This window comes from Cavia porcellus, unplaced genomic scaffold, assembly GCF_034190915.1.
Source record: "Cavia porcellus strain 051 isolate PalLab524CR breed Dunkin Hartley unplaced genomic scaffold, mCavPor4.1 scaffold_17, whole genome shotgun sequence".
NCBI classification, from domain to species: Eukaryota; Metazoa; Chordata; class Mammalia; order Rodentia; family Caviidae; genus Cavia; species Cavia porcellus.
In genome coordinates this window covers 65451624-65456709 of record NW_026947500.1, presented here as the reverse complement: position 1 = coordinate 65456709, position 5086 = coordinate 65451624, and positions in this window count along the sequence as shown.

The following is a 5086-nucleotide window of genomic DNA, read 5'->3' as shown; positions in this document are numbered from 1 at the left end:
CAGGAAATAAAAAACTCCACTGAAAGTTGTAAAAACCGCCTTAATGAAAGTGAAGATAGAATTTCAGACCTTGAAGACATGATTGCAGCTAGTGAACAGGAAAGGAAAGATCTTTTGAAAATAACAAGGAATCAGGAAACAACAATTCAACAACTGCAAGACGATGCAAAGAAGAATAACATAAGAATGATAGGGATTAATGAAAGAGAGGGAGACAACATAAAGGATGTCAAGCGGATATTTAGAGAAGTAATAGCTGAAAATTTCCCAAGCATGAGATCAGAAACTGACATCAAGATCAGTGAAGCATATAGAACTCCAAACACTCATAACCAAAATAAAACTACACCCAGACATATAATAATCACCATCCCAGAAATCCAACACAAGAATAGATTACTAAAAGCTGTCAGAGAGAAAAGACAGATCACTTATAAAGGAAAACCTATCAGAATCACAGCAGACTTCTCAGCACAAACGATAAAGTCAAGAAGAGCATGGAGTGAAATATTCCAGATCCTAAAGCAAAATGATTTCCAACCAAGACTGATATATCCTGCAAAACTATCATTCAAAATAGATGGTGCAATACGATACTTCCATGACAAAGAACAGCTGAAGAACTTCATGAACACCAAACCAACCCTGCAAAAAATATTGAAAGACAGTTTAGATACACAAAGGAAAAAACCACTAAGCAAAGCAAATAATTAAACAGAACCGAAAGATAAAGATGCAACAGCAGAGAGATAACATTCCTACAATTAACCAGCATTTAACAGTAATAACCATTAATGTAAATGGTCTCAATGCACCAATCAAAAGAAACAGACTAGCAGAATGGATCAAGAAACAAAATCCAACCATATGCTGTTTACAGGAAACCCATCTAACCCAGAAAGATACTCACAGACTGAAAGTCAAAGGATGGAAAACAATTCTTCATGCAGCAGGAATCCAAAAAAAGGCAGGAGTAGCCATTCTGTTTGCAGACAACGTGAACTTTAAACCAACAATGACCATAAAGGACAAAGAAGGTCACTACATACTCGTAAGGGGAAAACTCCAAGAGGAAGAGATAACTATCTTAAATATATACGCACCAAACTCCAGAGCACCAAGTTATATAAAACAATTATTAACAGAAATGAAAACTCAAATTATCAGTAACACAATTGTAACAGGAGACCTTAATACGCCATTGACACCAAGGGACAGATGAACCAGACAGAAAATGAGCAAAGAAATAACAGAACTGAATCATACCTGTGAACAAATGGGTTTGATAGACATATACAGGATGTTCCACACAACAACATCAGAATACACATTCTTCTCAGCAGTACATGGATCATTTTCTAAAATAGACCATATATTAGCTCACAGAACATATTTAAACAAGTGCAAAAGAGCTGAAATCATCCCTTGCATGTTATCGGATCATAGCGCTCTGAAATTAGAAATTAATGATAAAAGATACTGCAAAAATCCCACAAACACATGGAAACTGAATAACACACTCTTGAGTAATCAGTGGGTCACAGAGGAAATTAAAGAAGAAATCAAACAATACCTAAAAGAAAATGAAAATACAGATACAACTTACCGGAACCTGTGGGATGCAATGAAAGCCGTCCTGAGAGGAAAATTTATTGCACTGAGTTCCCACATCAGGAAAACAGAACGAATACAAATAAATAACTTGATGCTACACCTCAAACAGCTAGAAAAAGAAGAGCAAGTCAAGCCCAAAGCCAAAAGAAGAGAGGAAATCATAAAAATCAGAGCAGAAATCAATGCAATAGAGACTAAGAAAACAATCCAAAGAATCAACAAATCAAAGAGTTGGTTCTTTGAAAGAATAAATAAAATCGATAAGCCCCTAGCCAACCTTATTTTAAAAGGGGAAGAAAAAGCTCAAATTCATGCAATAAGAAATGAAAAAGGAGAAATCACTACAGACCCAATAGAAATACAGTAGATCATCAACACCTACTTCGAAAACCTCTACTCTCAAAAGTTTGATAACACAGAAGAAATAGACAGATTCTTAGAAGCATATGAAGTGCCAAAGCTAGATCAAGAGGATGTAAAACTGTTGAATAACCCAATCTCTGTTACTGAAATTGAAAATGTAATTAAGTCCTTACCCACCAAGAAGAGCCCAGGCCCAGATGGATTCACTGCAGAATTCTACAAGAAATACAAAGAAGACCTAATGCCGACACTCCTCAAACTGTTCAATGAAATTGAAAGGGAAGCAATCCTTCCTAAGTCGTTCCTGGAAGCAAATATTACTCTAGTACCAAAACCTGAGAAAGACCCTACTATGAAAGAGAACTATAGACCGATCTCCCTAATGAACACAGATGCAAAAATCCTCAATAAAATATTGGCAAATAGGATCCAGCAAGTCATCAAGAAGATTATACACCATGACCAAGTGGGATTCATCCCAGGAATGCAAGGATGGTTCAACATACGCAAATCAATAAATGTAATCCACCATATCAATAAAGCCAAAAATAAGAATCACATGATCATTTCTATAGATGCAGAAAAAGCCTTCGATAAGGTCCAACATTTATTCATGATAAAAACTCTACAGAAAATTGGAATAGATGGTCTTTACCTCAATATAATAAAGGCCATTTATGACAAACCAACAGCCAGCATCATTCTAAATGGCCAAAAATTGAAAGCCTTTACTTTAAAATCAGGCACAAGACGAGGATGTCCTTTATCACCACTCCTATTTAATATAGTACTGGAAGTACTAGCCAGAGCAATTAGGCAAGAAAGAGAAATAAAAGGGGTAAAGATAGGAAAAGAAGAAGTTAAATTATCATTGTTTGCAGATGACATGATACTCTACATAGAAGACCCCCTAAACTCCATTGAAATACTCTTAGATACAATAAATAAATTCAGTAATGTGGCTGGATACAAAATCAATACTCAGAAATCAATAGCATTCCTATACACGAACAACAAAATTACAGAGAGGGAAATAAGAGAAACTGGACTATTCACATTAGCAAGCAAAAAAATGAAATATTTAGGAATTACTCTTACGAAAGAAGTGAAAGACTTATACAGTGAAAACTATAATACACTGAAAAAGGAAATTGAAGATGATCTCAGAAAATGGAAAGACATCCCTTGCTCATGGATAGGAAGAACAAACATTGTGAAAATGGCCATTCTCCCAAAACTCTTATACAGATTCAATGCAATCCCAATAGAAATACCATCAACATACCTTATAGATCTAGAGAAATCACTCCTAAATTTCATCTGGAACCAGAAGAGACCTAGAATCGCAAAGGCAATTCTAAGCAGCAAAGGCAAAGCAGGAGGCATCACAATCCCTGACTTGAAATTATACTACAAAGCAACAGTAGTAAAATCAACATGGTATTGGAATCAAAACAGAGGCGAAGATCAATGGAATAGATTAGAAGATACAACCACAACTACAAACACACTCAACCACCTTATCTTTGATAAAGGAGCCAAGCAGGTTCACTGGAAGAACGACAGTCTCTTTAATAAATGGTGCTGGAAAAACTGGCTCTCCATTTGCCGAAAACTAAAGCTAGACCCATGTCTATCACCATGTACTAAATTAAAATCTAAATGGGTCAAAGATCTGAATATTAAAACAGAAACACTAAATCTATTGGAAGACAAAGTGGGTAGAAACCTTGGAGACATAGGAGTAGGTAGAGAATTCATGAACAGGACTCAAACCGCACGGGAAACACTTCCCAGAATCAATAACTGGGACCACATCTTATTAAAAAGTTTCTGCATGTCAAAAGAAATCTCCAGCATAGTGAAAAGAAAACCCACAAACTGGGAAAAGATTTTAGTGAACTCTCTCTCAGACAAGGGACTCTTGTCTAAAACATATAAAGAATTAAAAAAACTCAGACCTCCAAAATTCAAAGATCCAATCCAAAAATGGGCATCTGAGATGAATACGCAATTCTCAGATGAAGAAATGCAAATGGCAAATAAATATATGAAAACATGCTCATCATCATTGGTCATCAGAGAAATGCAAATTAAAACCACACTGAGATTCCATCTCACTCCTGAAAGAATGGCCAGGATCAAGAAAACCAACAACAACAAATGCTGGAGAGGATGTGGGGAAAAAGGAACTCTCCTGCACTGTTGGTGGGAGTGTAGACTGGTACAGCCTTTGTGGAGGTCTGTCTGGAGGTTTCTCAAAAAGTTGGGATTGGAAATCCCATTTATTCCAGCTATTCCACTTCTAGGCATATTCCCAGAAGAACTGAAAGCATCATACCACAGTGATTTATGTGCACCTATGTTTATAGCAGCACAATTTGTAATCGCCAGATCTTGGAAACAACCCAAGTGTCCATCAACTGAGGAATGGATAAAAAAGTTGTGGTATTTCTATACAATGGAATATTATTCAGCTATAAAGAAGGATCACATTGAGATATTTATCAATAAATGGGCGCAGCTTGAGACCATACTCATAAGTGAAATAAATCAATCTTGCATGTATGAATACCGAATAGTTTCCCTAATGTAAGTAATGATTCAAATATATGAAAATATGTGGCAATCATGATTCCCCATTATGTGGCCTTGAAGCCTTATAAAATTTTCACTTATTAATTAGAAAGGCTTTATTCCGGGCTTCTTGATATGGAAATATTTGAAGCTATAGTATATGAAGTTTTATCCAAATATCTCAAGGAAAAAGACAGACACTATGGTAACTATTATTCTTTAAAAAAATTATTTAGTTATTTCTTATGTTTATTTTAATTAAGGGAAAAATTTTAAAAATTAGGATATATAATAGTAACTCTTTTCGATTTCCTATTAACTTGTTTTGAAGTCCTGTAATGCTCCCACGATCTTGTTTTGACTGATTAGACTCTGTTCCATTCTGTGGGATAGTATCAGGTCCGAGGGTATAGGCAACTACTTTGAAGGCAGTAAGATTCACTAAGATGCCCATTCTGGTTTGACTATTGTCTCCTTTGGAAGTCCTGTAATGTTTACAATGTCTAAGTTTTATTGGTCTTGTTCTCTACTG